The sequence below is a fragment of the Micrasema longulum genome, unplaced genomic scaffold (genome assembly GCF_059751315.1).
Source record: "Micrasema longulum isolate JH-2025_06_02 unplaced genomic scaffold, ASM5975131v1 h1tg000173l, whole genome shotgun sequence".
In the NCBI taxonomy this organism is placed as follows: domain Eukaryota; kingdom Metazoa; phylum Arthropoda; class Insecta; order Trichoptera; family Brachycentridae; genus Micrasema; species Micrasema longulum.
The window spans coordinates 146,584-163,760 of record NW_028277378.1 but is presented as its reverse complement, the minus strand read 5'-3'; the positions used below and the strand labels follow the sequence as shown (position 1 = coordinate 163,760).

The window sequence follows — 17,177 nt, the reverse complement described above, 5'->3', positions numbered from 1 at the left end:
AATATTATGTTTAGAATAGTGTACAAATGGATAACACAAAACAGATAACAGTCTGCTAGTAATAATAATTATTGTAGAAAAATGAAAATTCAGTAAGCCTATAATAATAACCGCGAATCAGTAACGACCGTGTAATTCGTTCCGCGATAGAAAAGAACAGTGAAAAATTCGCGACACAAATCATCAATTGTTATGCTCCTTCTATTTGTCGAATAAATTTATCATTATTATAGTAGGAAATTCATTTGACAAACAGGGGTGACGTACAAAAGTGAACTGAACTAATAATATCAAATTAATTTAAACGTGTTCTTGCATATAATGATCAAACGCACTTGGAAAAATATCCGATGGAAAAAAGGGAGTTTAAAGCATGAAATTGTTTTTTGATCCTAGATACGAGATTGGCAGAATATCTCCAATAAATTGCTTGATACGCTTCACTTCAAATATAAAAACAATAAACACTTTTTTTTAAATAAGGACAAAATTAACCAATTATAAGTATAATCATTTTTCTACCATTAAATTTATGTATAACTGTGCGTAAAAGTTCTGAAAGAAATGCAATTAACAATAAGTACGTAAAATTAATTTTAATTATTTTTATTGTTCACGTACGAAATATAAATAAAACTTAATGACTAGATAAAAAGTTGTTAACCATTTGAATTATTACGATATTTAAGTCGCATGCGGTTGTAATAATGCGTTTTCCATCGGAAGAGTTTTCCAGAAAATTATAAAAGTACAACTTTTAAACAAATGTAAGTTCTGAAACGGGTACCTAGCGGCGAATTTTCAAAAATAAAAATACCTCTCATACCTTGAAATAGTTCATTATTGCGAGGTTTATTGGGTCAAGCTTCGCTTTAATATTTTATCAGAATATACGTGCCCTTTTCAATGATAATAATAAAATGGCGAGCCTAAAAACATAAATTGAATAATTTAGTAAGGATGTTTTCAAATATAAGTAATTCGAGCAAAGGGGATAAGGGTCAATCGGGGAGTTACACCCGAAACGATTCTATTCGGAAAAAAAGTACCAGAATTCTTATACAGACATAAGGGCACTAAAACGTACTTTTGAAAAATAATATTCAGAATCTAATTGGAAAAACATACAAGGAAAAAACAGTGAATACATAGTCAGATTAGGATTCCGTGGTAGTATTGCGGACTCCGGATCAGAGTTCCGATGTTCGCTTCCCGCATTAGCCTTACTAAAATCAATTGACAAATATTTTACTAAAAATAGGTACAAGAACATAGCAATATTTCCAGTATTTCAATATTTTTGAGGATAGGCGCTGAACGCAGACGGTAATTTTAGCGAAGAAGGTATAATATGAAAGTTAAGGCATTTACAGGGTTTACGACCTTTGGTAATAAAAAACTAAAATTTAGTAATAAAAAATATTTTTAGGGATTCTCTACTATTAGGTGAAAATGTTTGGTAGAATCCCACTCATATCAATAAAGGCTTCGCCTGATTTCGATATTTCAAGAAATCAATACACGGAAGAATGAAAGAATGTGATTGTTCTAACATAAGCAGAATTGTAAATGTTACACATAAAAGTTGTCTATTTCTGTTGAAATATCTTTCAACGATTTTTAAATTTATTTATTAGTTTATACATCCATTTTTACAAAAATGGCGCAAAAAACACTCTGGCAGATTCTGCTTTTACTAGGATTAGGCTCAGTATATGAAGGGTCGGCAAGCCAGAAATATTAGTATGCCTAATGTTGCGATCGGTTCCTATTTGGGCAAATATGGTTTTCGAATATGTTTCCTATAAATAAAAATAATATTGAAGAAATAGAAAAACAGTTATAGCCCAAAAAAAGTTTAAAAAAAAAACAGTTTACGTTAAATGTAAAAATTAAATATATACATACACATATACATACTACATACATACATATACACATAAATACATATATAAACATATGTATGTACATATATATGTATACACACATACATACATAATATATAAATTATTGAATCCTACCTAAAACTAAATATAAAATGTGTTCGAATGACGTTTTTAAATAGGCACTTCCTTGATTAAGTGTAAAAATATGTATAGCACGTTTATGTTAAATATAATATTTTTCGTTGCGAAGTACCAAAGATTTTGCACATTGAAACGTGGGTAAATTTTCCTTATGTATAAAGCATACTTCGTAAGTAAGAATTGTTAATATCTATACCGTAAGGGGTACTGAAAATAAAATTAATTTAACGTAATTAAGCAAAAAGCTGACAGCCATAGAAAAGCGAAACTGAGATAATACCACTTGAAAAGAGCGGATAATCAAAATTTACACAAAAGTTGGAATGTTTTTTTCATTGATAAATGATAAACAATGACTGGCTGACCACACAACCTAAGGAGCGTTTTGCTGAAAACAGCCAGCCCTAGTAAAAATCTGATGCATGTTGTGTCATTATGTACTTAACATATTATTTTATATTCATATTAGTGTACTTAATCGTAAATAATCACTTGATTCATTTGTTATAACTTTGAAAATAATTTAATTATGTATTCAAGGAATTCTGTTGATTTTTTAAAGTCTGGTTGACGCAACCATATGCATTTTGCAGAAAACAGCCAGATCTTATATTGAATGATACCTCATTCAAACTTTGAATGTATAAGGTGACATTTTGTTCATAACATATTTTTTTATTACAGGTATTTTAAAATTAATGAATTTATGAAATTAAAATAGTTATGCATTTATCCACTTTAATTTATTTAAGAGAACTAGATTTTTGGAGGATTAATTTTCTCGTCAGCATCTATAAAACATTATTAAAGAATGTGGATTGTGGTCTCACTGTTCTGCAGATGATACACAGATTTATTTTTATTGCAAACCAGGCGAGAGAAGTGTGCTTGTTAATTTAATTGATGGATGCATTGAGAAAATAGGAAACTGGATGGCTGAAAACAGACGAACATTAAACCCATCAAAAACGGAACAACGGGTGGCTTCAGCCAGACGACAGAATTTGAATTATCCGATGCGATGTAGGGAGTACCGCTTTACCTACCGTTAAATTACTGGGAGTCTTACTTAATTTTGACCTTTCTCTTGACGCTCAAATCAGTAGAACGATAAGTTCATGCTTCTAACAGCTGAGACAAATTGAATGTATACGCAAAAATTTGCCGGTTGATGCCGCCCGTCAATTAATAAATGCGTTTGTAGTGTCTATGCAGGTCTACCAATCAACAAAATGACTCGCCTACAGTCTGTATTAAATTCTGCAGCGAGTTTTTTTTTTGGAACCTCTAAGTTCAGCCATATCACTCCACTACTTCGGAAATTACACTGGCTACGTTTTTCACAGAGGGTGGAATACAAACTCTGTTGGCTTATGTATAAATCACTGCACAACTCTGCTCCAGAATATCCAAGGGAACTATGCATTCCGGATGAACTAGATGACAGGCGTCTTACGCTTAGATCAGCTACGTCTACTGCGAGAGAAAAGGTTATTATACCTCTACGCAAACAGCGCACTAAGTTCGGTGAACGCGCATTTGCAGTCGCAGGCCCTATGGCATGGAATGCTCTCCCAGCAGAGGTGCGAGGCTGTGAGAGTGAAGTGATTTTTCGGAAAAAAACCTTAAAACCCACTTGTTATTTAAATCATTTTAATAAATCCGTAGCAAGGGATAAAAAAAAAAAATTACAAATTTAAAAGCTTCAATTAAATTTATTTATCTATAGAATCACTTCTTAAAGCGCCCTTGAGGTATTATATTACAAAAATGGCGCTATATAATTTATCCATATTAATAATACCGTAAGATTTTTCTAGTGCGGTGTTTTCTGCAAATAAGAAAATTCAGCGGTTTAAAAAAAATATTTATTTCTTAATAGATTATACAAAGCCAAAAATATTTTTATTTTTTTTATATGTCGTGGATATATCAGCGCTGTGATTTTTTAAAGTTTTGTATTTCTGAAATTACTCCGCATGTGACGTCAGAGGTTCTTTTCCGCTTAGTCAGTTCTGCCGATTGGCCGTTCACGGTAAGTAAACCGGATATCTTTCACAGATCGCTTATCATTGGTTTTTTTATATGAACTAGTGACGTCGTTCAAAGTAGTTCGTTTTTATTAACATACATACATATATATATTCTTTTCTTACGTTTTCAAGAAACTTTGCAGTACAATTTAATTCTCCATTTTTTACCGCGCACAAAAAAACCTTTTTTGTACCCAATTTCAGTAGGGCTGAAGTCACGCATTGAGTAATGTCGATTTGTGATCAACACTATTTTCAGAAAGTGATTCTTACAGTTTTTTTTTATGAAAGCGACCTTTTAGCAGAACATAGAATTGACATTACTACGCCCGATAACACCAACATCTCATTTTTTCAAAATTGTGGACTGGCTGCTTTCTGCATAATTACGTTCAATTATCACTAACCGTGGAAAATAAAAACCACGATTGAATTTGTAAAAAAAAAACGTGTACATACATTCTTTATATCTTGATTCGTGAACCAGGGACACGTTTTGTAAATATAAAACTACCTAATCTATTAAGTTCTGTGTTCATATAATATTTTTGCAAGGTTACATAAGCATTATGTGTACTAAATTTCGTTTTAAATTTATATTAACATTAAGTCGAAAAATATTAGATGTGCATAGGTAGTTAAGAATGAGGATGTGCGGTGGTTTTTTTAAATTTTTATAAATTTATTTGTTAATAGCTTAGAGTAAAACTACGCCACCCGCTTATACGGACAAATACCATTCTATGATTATCAATCACGAAGTTAGTTACATTTTACAGCAATACAACGGGCTGTAGGTACTCAGGTTGAGAATTGCAAGCGGCAGCCGAAACCGTTTGCTACACGTTTATTGTTAAACCAAAAACCAAACTAAAAATTTGGAATGCTATTGTTCTAGGCCATAGAGCGAAAGGGCATCTCTATAAGCGGGAGCGAATTATTAATCTGAGTTTTATGGACGTATTTAATTGAATAGATTATATTTCATTTCTATGTATCGTATTATCAGCGCAATGATTTTTTTGTATTTTAAAATTACTTTGCGTCGGACGTCTTAAGTTCTTTTCCCCTTCTTCACAATGAGTTCTGCTGATTGTCAGTTGACTTACTGTAAGCCGGAAACCTATAACAACTCTCTTTTATTATTGGTTGATTCGGAAGAACTTGTGACGTCGTGCAAAGTAGTTAGCCATTTTTAAAATCATGTTCATACATTTTCAGCCGTACAATTATTGGTTCTAATTTTTACCGCGCGTAAGAATACATTTTTCATATCCAATTTCCCGTAGGGCTGAACATCCCTATTTTGTAAATTAATGGATCATTTTTATATAATATGAGATAAAAGTACGCGTGTAAAAGAATAATAGTAGATTTAAGTTACCTAAAAAAAAAGTGGAATGTAAATATTAGTTTATAAAAATCAAGAACGGAGCTCTGCGTTGGTTTGGCCATGTTGAGCGAATGGACGGCGAAATAACGGCTAAAAATATTTACAATGTGGATGTTGATGGATGCAGAAATAGAGGAAGACTGAGAAAGACATGGCATGACCAAATCCAATAAATACTTGAAGATGGACATGTCAAAAGTCGGAATAATAGGCGCGCGTGCATGAGAAGATGTATGAATGTAGAGGAAGCGAGATCTGTATGCAAAGATAAACCGATGTGGCGTTATATTCTCTCTGCCTACCCTTACAGGAAAACGGCGTGATGGTTTGTTTGTTTGTGTCTTAGAGTAATAAGTAATAACCTAATAGAGTCGCTCATACGGAGAAAAACCATTCGATGAATAACAAATTACAACAGGGATGGAGAACATTCTAAAGATGGAATACGGAAGTCTAGGCATTTACAGGGCTTATGACCTGTCGTTGGCTGGTTTAAGTGGTCACTTTACACACTGTGTAACATTCGCCATTTGACCACGACGTTAGATACAGATTACAGCAATGCAACGAGCCGTAGGTACTCGGGTAGAGAAATGCGAGCGTTAACCGAAATCGTCCATTACACATTTGTTGTTAAACTAAAAACCAAACTGAAGCCAAACCAAAAGTTTGCTTTTGTTCTATGGAATAAAGCGGGCGGCTTCTCTAGAGAATTATTACTTTTTTAAAGATTGTGTTTAATATCAGAACTGAATAAATAAAGAAAATATACGTATTTCATCAACACAAGTGTTAGACCGTGACTTAAATAACATGTTATAAATATGACATATTATATTAATGTACACATGGTATTATTCTACACTATTTACAGACACTTTAGATATTTGCATTAAAAGTGATAAGTACACTTGTATAGATTAAATTCATGAATTAATGTTTTCAATATTTGGATTTACAAACCTATAGTACTCGTAAGGGATTTATCGACATATCGAATCGAAAATCACGGATCTGCTGTTAAATAAATAGGTACCTAATAATAAAGACTGCAAATTGACCTGTGAGGTCATTTTATACGATGCAAGAATGTGCACTATAGGGATCAATAAACGGATAAATTATTAACGGAATGCAACGAGTACGAAGTCGATATTTTTAAGGAAAATAAGTTGGGGAGATATTTTCACGCTAAAGGCTCGTAATATAAAAATTACAAATGTAAAATATTAGTTAAAATGTGACTTTACACAGCAATATTTTATTAACCCGAAGCGTAAGACTGATCAGCTTGCATTCATGTAACACATGATCGAGATACGAGGCATTTGGAAGGGAAAATAGAAGTCTAGGTATTTACAGGGCTTATGACCTGTCATTGGTTGGTTTTAGTGGCCACTTTACACACTGTGTTACATTTGCCATTCTGCCTTTCTTCAAACATCCACATTTCCTCAACTCTTCCACTTGTTGACTTTTGTAAAGTGGCCACTTAAACTAGCCAATGACAGATCAAAAGCCCTTTAAATGCCTAGACTTCCATATTCCCTTCTCAAGAATGTTTTCCCTCCGTTGCAACAAATTTCGATCTAAATAACTCCCTAGAGAGGAAAACCATTTGGACATACTCAAAACATCGTATTATTAACGTTTATTTATTTTTAGTAATATTCATAAAAAAATAATATCACTTTTTGATATGCATATTTCGGATATTTAAATGATTATATAAATATCATGCTATTTTCGAACCCTGATTAAATGTGCAAGTATGCTGTAGTTGAAAACTTAATTATGCAAAATTAAATTAAAGAAAGATTTAATACATGAATTATTCATTCGTTTTTTTATTAAACTACATTAATTTGGTGCGTAGATTTTCACTGTCACTGTTACAGATATGGATCGTCTTTTTTGTCTCGCTTTGTTCCGATGCTTTGACTACCATTGCATGAGCCATCTTTAGAATCCAACCTACACGAAAAAAGACGATACATATTAACTACATTAATTTGTTTAACGTGTCTGACGTTTTCAAAAAATAAGCTGTCATTTTTTTTTGCTCGTGTACACAAAAAAATTCCGCACCGTGATGTATGATTTGCGGCTTTGATCACCATGCATGATGCCAGAGTTCAATTCCGGCAAGGTATATTTGAAATATTTAATTGTAAAGTTGTAAGTTTAACATTTTACAATGAGCTACTGGCATTTAAGACTGGTCATCTCGACTCCATGTCACAATAAATAGCTCAGTTCCAACTACGCATATTTATTTGGCGGCCTCCGTGGTGTAGTCAAGACGCTTGACTCACACACGAAGGTTCCGGGTTCGATTCCCGGTGAGAACACAAGAATTAAAATGTTATTTTTCTCAAGCCTGGGTGTTTTGTGATGTAATTCACCACTGTAATTGGGCCTCCTGGCCTGTTGTGGTGCAAAAAAAAAATAAATAAATATACATTATTAAAATCTCACGCGTACGGTAAAAAAGTTAAATAGTGACATTTTATTATGTACATACTCATAAATATTTCAGTAAATATTTGCTGAATTCGCAATCCGCGAATCCATGTTTATTTTCAAGGTTGTTTATTTTTTTTATCTAAGAGCATAATGGAAAAAAGTTAACTAGTGACATTATCTCGCATACAGACTCATAAATATAAAAGTACATTTATGCTGAATTCGCAATTCTACGAGTTCATATTTACTATCCGGTTGTTTATTTTTCATCTAAGATGTTGATGAAGAGCTTAGCAGAACAATAAAATGTAATAAATTAAAACCATAATCTAGGACGCAGTTGTTAAGGCTGTAGTCTGGTAAAACGAACGCCAACTTAGGAAATCATTCGATTTTGCCATTTAAAACGAATGTTTTTTTTCAATCACGCAATAATAAAAAAATAAAAACAAATTAATAAGATAAAACAATAATTTTTAAAGGTATTTTTATTTAAAAAAATACAATTAAAAGTTTTATGTAACTAAAATATAATTACTTTTAGACCGACAGATAACGCCATTTAAAATTTAGACTAAACTTAGGTATCTGGGATCTTAATAAAGACTAATACCCGTATGCAGGGACAAAACTTAAGGTGAGGAAAGTACATTCTAATTTCAAATGCAGAGAATAAGATCCTGTTTACTACACACCAAAATAAAACAGGGACGAGTTTGAGAATATCGTCTATTGTCTTGTTAACCTTAATAATAAGTTAAGGTATGGTATCTTTGTTTAGTTTTTTATATTTTACTTTTTGTGCTGTTACATGTTCACTTAATTGCCATACTTACTAGTTCTTTGCTCAATGTATTATTATTGCGTTTCTTAAAATTATTTTTATTTTTAACTTTTTAAAATCATTCTTATGTTGTTGAAATTCCATCTGTCGATGCGTTTTGAAGCTGCAAGACTTTTTGTAATGTTAGCTATCATATTATTTTTATCATATTATGTAAATGCTATCAACTATCAAATATTTAAATTTAGTAAATGGGGTCTAGAATTTCAACCGTCCATGCGCTCAGTAGCTGCGAGACTTGTTGTTATCTAAATTCTAATTTTATAAATTTTCTTTTTATTTCGTTTTTAAAATATCACTTAAACTCTAAACTTCATTGTCAAATAAAAAATTTGAAAATAAAAATGTAAATAGGGGCTAGATTTCTTATTGTCCATGCGCTCTGTAGCTGCAAGACGTTCTGTTATCTAGCTCATATATATCATAATTGTAATATATCATAATTGGAGACGAGGAACTAGAATCCCAACCGTCTATGCGCTCTGTAGCAGCAAGACGTGTTGGTATATTTATTTATTGTACAGCGCCTTTGAGGTGATTTTCACAAAAATGGCGCTACATAAATTATCCAAACATTAAGGTGAAGACAATAGAATGTACTTTCCTCACCTTAAGGTTTGTCTCTGCATACGGGTATAAGTATTGAACTAAAATTTGTTGTAATAAGTGGAAGATAATAAATTAAACATGAAAGTGGCCGCGGCCAAATTTAATTTTTTTGTTTTTGAAAAGAAATACAAAAACTTTTTTAAGCCTCCTCCTTATACGATACTGCAATGTGGCGGGTAATAAGTCAAAATTGTAGAACTGCAACCCTTAAAACCTGTCTCAAGGTATAATTTCATAAATTATAAATTGAAATATAGATTTTAAAAAAGAAATAGTGTTATTATTTATGAGATAATATGAAATAATAGTTTACGTACATAAGTTCCCACAACATCTTCGCGATTTGCGGCGGTTAAAAAGCCCCTCTGGGCTTTGTTTTATTCTCTCTAGAATAAAACACGAGCTTCGCTGGACAGTATTCAAATCCCTTCATGAAATGGTTCCAAGATACCTATCGGATGTCTTTGTATTAGGGAAAATATATTTCAAAGAAAATCTACTCTTAGGTCAGCATTTGAATCAGGCAGAGGAAAACTTGTCGAAATCCGGCGCTGCCCAAACACTTATTAGGTTCGGAGATTGTGCTTTTGCCGTTGCCGGCTCCTCTGCCTGGAACCAATTGCCTTCAGACTTACGAATTATCGAAAGTCCCAGTCAGTTCAGATCTCAACTAAAATCTCACTTCTTCTCAATTTTGAATCGAAAATATAATATGTAACTTTAGCTTAGTTAGAATGTAAGTTTACGTATAAAATTGTAAAGCGCCATTGAGGTGATTTTTCACAAAAATGGCGCTATTTAAATCAGAAAAATATTTTTATTATTAAGTTGTTCAACATCAGCTGTGGGATTTTTTATGGCTAAATAAAATGGGAAATCTGGATATATTATTTTAGCGCACCTAATGCAGTGCCCTATGTAGATAAGAGAAAACATGACAATCACGCGCAACACTCCAAAGCATAGAACAACACCATATTGTTGACGCAGCAAATTTGGGCCAAATGTTTTATATTTAACAGGAAACTCCTGTTTTTTGTTAACAATGCAATTTTTATTTCCTGGTTAGATACCTTGATTTTTTTAACTATAAACAATGCACATTTGCAAAAAAATATATTTAACACACATTCATTTCTATATACATTATATTAACGAACATCGATATTATGATTCCGACGATTTAAGGAAACATTTTACCGTCTCTGACCTTCAAATTATTGAACAAAGCATATTTTGTAAACGAAATTAATTAGAATATGCCTTGGAAAATAACTCTCAGGAATTTAATTTTTTTCGATCAAGCGTTAGTATCGTGAACCATATTGAGAATCAGTATTTCCGGGAAAGAAAGGCAGCATGAAGTGAAAAGGTGCAGTGCAACAAATAAGACCGATTATAAATAAAGTGACACAAGCAACAACAAATACGCGTTGACAATCGAAGTTGACAGTTAACAGTATTACAGACATGGGATGCGCGCGGATCTCGGTTCAAATATTTGATAAAAAATAGGACGTGTTTTAATTATTCCGAATTTAGCCACAGATTTCCCCCTATCTGTGTATTACATGACACAATATAAATTGCGTCGAATCTTGCACAAGATCTTGTACCATCATCTGACCCATGTAATACGAGCTTTATTATAAAATAAGAATCAAGGATTTTCAAGTAAAAATCACCGCCCACCCGTCATCAAATCGTCCCAATCCACCCGGCCCGGCAAAATTAGGGTGGGTGGATACTTATTGATTACTTTTTTTCGTTTAATTAATTTAGTTTCTACTCGCTGGTAAAATAATTGCTAATTAAAACATTGAGGTATGTAACTAGAGTAAGCATAAGCGTTCGAAATATGGTCCCTTAACCTGCGGCCAATTGGCATATGTTTGATAATATAATGGGTTTTAGTCTGTTGCGAGCATTCCTCGGCCACTTTTGAACTTTTGTGTCTTCTTGCAATTTCTAAAATGCCTACATGTACGCGAAGACAGTGAAGCAGTGTATTTTTCAGTATGAGTAGTAAAAAATAAACAAATGTGACGCGTATGCGGAAGGGACCAGCATACCGAATAAAACTCACATTAGACCGATATAAACAGTCTGTGGTTTTTACCGAACTACGTGTTTTGCTTGCCAAAGTCGATGCGATATGACGTGATGACACTTGCAACTCTCGCGGGCCATTCCCTTTTCTTTGGGGACGACTTTTTAGCTCGGATTTGTATGGAGCGCCGTCTCTATATATTATATCTCGATGAAAGGAAATCAAGTGGAGATTAGTCGGCCTCACGGTGTACTGGTTAGTGCGTTCACCTATAAATAAAATCATTAAAAAAATACGTATATAATAGGATAAATGTAAATCTACGGGTCGGGTAGACTTTTACTGTAGTGTGAAAACGGCCAAAGACCAAAAGTCACGCGTCATGCAGCATGACCGTGCCAAAAGAAAAAGGGTCTGTCAGTATGCCGACAATACCTTTTATTATTTCGGCGTATGCCTTCTGAAATAACATGAGTGTATAAAAACAAAAAAATGTATAATGAATGGCAGAAAATAACGTATATTATGTGCTCTTAAAATACGTCGTTTTCTCCCATTATTTTAGTGCACATTGTAGAAGATTAAGTTCACATGTTTGAAATACTAAACCGCGGTAAACAAACTCCCCCACACTTCGGTTCAATGTACTTCATAGTCCTAACGCTCTTATATACCTCCGTGAAAAATTTCAACGCTTATCAGTTCATGGTTTTCCTCTTCGTTCTAATTCTCAAAGCACTCTTTTAATACCCATCCACAATTCCTCTTTCTCCTCTAACTCATTGAGTGTCCATGCGGCTCGACTGTGGAATCATCTCCCATCCCTCCTCTCCTCTCCAAACATCTCCTTTCTCTTCCTTAATCTCTCCTCTTTTCCTCTTTTTTCCTTCATCCCATTGATTTAAGGTAATTTATGTGCGAATACAGTAATTCTATTTTTAAATGTCCAGTTTTTTTAAAATTATATTATATTGAATATGTGTTGTAACTTGATTTATAAAAATAAAACTTTTATTTTATTGGTTGGTTGAAAGAAATTGCCATTTGGCAATAGCCCACCAATGTACAATTAACATTATGTACAAAAAGTTAAATAAATAAAAGTAAACAAGACTGAATAGGCTAAAATGCTAAAATAACGAATAAACTAATTATTGCTAATAACATAATATGATTTCTTCTATACTTATGAAGTGGTATTTAATACAAAAATTCTATTTTGATTATGAGTGACTTATATTTTGCCGGCCTCCTACCATGCAAGAGTTCTCGGGTTCGATTCCCGACATAATTGATTTGAAATTGTTTAATAATGTGCATGCTTTCACTTTCCGATATGTTGTATCCCAACTCAACACGGGGCTCTTGGCCTCGAGAGTTAGGGATGTGTTATTATTTTTTTGTAATATATATATGTATTTGTATGAGTAAATAAATTTAAAAAAAATACATTTATTTAAAAGTGTTTTCACACTAGAATATTTCATAGTCCCTGGATTGGTACCTGAAGCGCATTTACAGGTGCTATAAAGCGTATTTTTTACATAAAAAAGCGCTATACTGCACTATAATTGCGTTCAGAATACCAGCCCTGGATGTTAAAGAGCTCGCCCCCCTACTTTATAGCCTGATACGTTACGGATAGAGGCTTGGAGAGGGAGATTTAGCAAAATGTAAACTCTCGCCTTCTACAGAGTAGCCAGGCTCTTTATCTTTATAGACCTGGGCTTGGAGGGCGAGAACTATTCACGGGGACCCGTCACGATAGATCTTCACAGGTCGCAGTGACGTCAGGAGCTTGCATAGCACTGACCCCCACCTCTAGGAATAAGAATAGGTACTTGTATTAAAAAATATCTCGTTTTTTGCTGAATGTAACACGATGTTACAGCACCTGTATTTATACATAAAAATATATGCATAGATTTAGTTATTTAAAACAAGTATGTATTACAATAATAATGATGACCTATACCTGCGATAATATTAGGTATCCGGCAAAATGGCAAACGCCTGCTTCCTATTTTTACAATGTTTATAGTGACCCACCGAAGTTTCGGTTTCGGTAACTTCGATTCAGCTGAAACCCGCGGTCGGGATGTGTCTGATTACGTTCGGCTCTGCTCGAGTGGGAAATGAGCATATTAGAGATATTAGATTAATATATATTCAAATAATTAGATATCGTATTGCCATTGTCTAAAATAAAAAATAAAAACTAGACTAATTTTGTGATTTGTTGACTTTAGTTAGTAATTCTCAGTTCTTTCATATTTATATTTTTGTAATTCCTTCATAAATAAGTTAAAGTTCCTATAGTGTACATTGAAGAACTGTTACACACTCATAGTAGGTATACATATAAGTTATAGGTATAACATAACAATTAAATAAAAAGAGCTGAAAATAAACAAATTTACTCATTAAATTTATACCTTGTATATTTATATATATTTTTATATTTTATTTTTATTTTATTTATTTATTCCTATTTTTTCTCTTACAAACTATAATTAATAGTAAAAATAATGTGACCTCACTGGGGTTATCCGTGCCAAGGACACTTACTTTTAACAATATACTTTTAAAAAAATATTTTTACATTTGAGAATAAACAAAGAAGACTAACTTAATAGAGATAGTTAACAAAATGTTCAGACAGTTTTAACCACTAGGTATTTATGTTTATAAATTATAAACTAACATAAGCTATACACTTGTGGAGCAGTTGATTCAATATTGGTTTGGGCGAATGAGACAATCCATTTTACTTCTACCTAGCTCCACTATTCATTTTTTTATAGCCTTTTTAAACATTTTCTCGTTACTGATTGCTTTAATAGATAGTGGAAGTAGGTTATACATTTTAATTGAATAATACTCAAAATTTCTTTGTCCGAACGTGTTATTAGTTTGTATTTGTTTAAGTTGTCTTTGTGTTGAGGATCTAGTGATTATATTATTTGTATGTGATGTCTTGTAGGGGTTATGTCTTTCATTTGAGTAAGAGTAGTTTTTGAATCTGTAAGTGAGTATTCCTTTGGTTAAGTTGTGATTTGTGGAATATTTCTCGTAAGAAACTAAACTCGTAAGGTTAAACAATAAAAACGCCTAATTCGAGGCGTTTTGATTTTTAACTTCTTTAAATAAGTTTAGGCTCCGGTTTCGGCCGAAACTAGAACACAAGTCGAAATTCGGGTTCGGCTGAATATCTTGTTTCGGTCGGTTTGTAAACTTCAAATAGCTCTTAAAATATATTGTAATCACAGCTAAAAATAAGCGATTCGAGTTTATTCCGAATTATTTTTTACCAACCGAAAAGCCGGTAGGTACAGGGATCATCGCAAAATTAACATCAATTTGTTGTTGATAATATTTATTTATTTAGGAAACAAAATATTTTAAACATAAATTAATATGAGTTTTGTTTAAAATTTCATTTAGGACAAGCATAGTTTTGTCAAAAGATTGTTAAAAAAATACAACAGGGATGGAAAATATTCAGGCATTTACGGGGCTTATGACCTGTCATTGGCTGGTTTAAGTAGCCACTTTACAGACTGTAAAGATGACTCCCTAGAGGGTGAAATCCAGTCTTTTGTCTACAAATATTTGGACAAACCCAAAATGTTGTAATAAAATATTGTTGATAGAAATTGGTATCTAGTGTAAGTGTAAAGTAAAACATGTTATGTACATGTTTCCTTTGTATTTTTTAAAAATAAGAGTTGTCAATTAGAAAAATATCTATTCACCATAGCTGTCATTTTTTCTTGACGCTTCATCGACTAAAAATTATTGTTAATTCCGTTATTTGAGCTAGACATCTTAAAATTATTATTGCAAGTACTCTTTTAAAAAAATATAGGTTTACAAAATAATGGATTACAGTAGTAAATGTCAATTGTTTATTCAGTTTGTTTAGGATAGCGAAAATATTCCATTACGTATGAATACATGTTAAATCAAAGTAAATTAATATTCAAATATCTCAACAATCAATTTCAATTATATGGTTAAATAACAATAAATATAATAACATTGAGGCTCGCTTACCTTGTAATAAAAAGAAAGACGCACTGCGAATGCACACTATAATTTGTTTGATTAATAAAATAGTTGCAGAACCAAGCATTCAAACAAAACTAAAAAAGGAACGAGTATCGCATGAGATTCTGGATTTTGACTTAACCTTACAAATTTACAGTCATCTCACCATCGGCACATAAAACAAGATGCGAATTATTTAAATTTGTAAACAATAAATTCAGTGTGTTGTTTTTTTATTAAACATATTGTCAGACGGTTTGAAATAGTTGCTGATTAGTAACACAAGTTAGTGTAAACAAAAAGTCTACCGATCACACGCGCAGCGATTTATTTTTACTTCGCCACGGCAGCGGTAGCGCAAGACGCAACGCGAAGCGCAAACGCGAATACCGACGGACAACCGAACAACGGCCAAGAAATCGCAACTCGCATCGCGTTTTTGTATGAGCTAACAGCTGACTATTGCCACAGTGGTGCAGCAGAGATTTTAAAAATGAAAATAATTATTTAAAACAAAAAAACATTATTCAGTGTAAAGACTTCAAAATATTTGCTTTTATTTAGCATTAAATAAAAAATCCGTATCACAGTATGTATTTATGTCTTGATCCGCTTACTCTATTATCATAAACCTATTTGAAAGTACCTAATTTGTTTTGAAGGTAAATAAAATATTTATTATTTTGTTTATTAAAATATACACCTAGTGGGCATTTACAAGGATGATAAACAAAACATGATAAATAAAAATAGACATAATATAATACCGTTATAAGTACCAGAATAAAAACAAAGCAATTTATATAACATTAAGGAAGACAGAACAAAATAAGATCAGGTGCAAATGCAAGGAGAGAGGTGTTTATAATTGAATTAGATTCAGTGATACCGCGAAAGAAGACAACTTGCTATCAAAGAATTCAAGAAAGGGATATTTGTGGACAGACCTAAGAATTATATTATAAACGCGTATTTTATTTTGTCGATATTGAGTAGCTATGTATATCAATAAGAAATACAACTCACACTGAGATTGTTTATTGAATATTGGGAATCATTATTCAGTTTTTCCAATTTTGAGCCAGGATTAATATTTTTCATGACAAGCAACTTCATTGGTATACAATCATTTTTTTTTTCCATATCCAAAAATTTCATAGCTAAATACGGTAAAATAATATTTAAATAAAACAATACACAAATCCGCGCTGATGGCGCCACTCGCCAGAAGCTGATGGATGCTCGAATTTTTGCTGGTTCGCGGATTTGCGTTATCTTTATTCTTTGTCACCGAACCCTAATACATATTAATGCAATTATCTTCCTTGTACTAGGATTCTTGACACCTTACTGTTTGGACTTATCTCGTGGCAGGCAGGATCAGATCCTGATAGTCAGGGTCGACACTTGACTTGTCAGCTTCTTGATTATCAATATGCGATAACACGACCCAATGACTTATTGATGGCTAAAACTAATTATAAGCGATCACGCTGGGAATATAAAAAATCACGTGTTCACTCGGTGACAGTTCAGTTGTTATTGGGCCGGAGAGAAACAGTTTGTACCCACAGTAGGATAATTACAACATTTTCACTAGGGCTAAGTAGGTAGCAATAAATTTAACACCGTAACCTACAAGTAAATGTGCAACAAACTTATACATAGTACATATGGCGCAACCACGCACTTTAAATAATGTAGA

At 32.6% G+C, this 17,177-nt stretch overlaps 1 protein-coding gene across 2 annotated transcripts in view; it reads right to left on the bottom strand.

The window, feature by feature from the left end:
• The window catches only part of beta4GalNAcTA (beta1,4-N-acetylgalactosaminyltransferase A), a 95,200-nt gene extending 79,321 nt beyond the window's left edge, over positions 1-15,879 (bottom strand). For both annotated transcript variants that reach the window (XM_088242873.1, XM_088242872.1), the window contains exon 1: positions 15,479-15,879. The gene's annotated coding sequence lies outside the window, so the exon portion shown is untranslated. The remainder of the gene's footprint in view (positions 1-15,478) is intronic.
• Between the last annotated feature and the right edge of the window lie 1,298 nt (positions 15,880-17,177).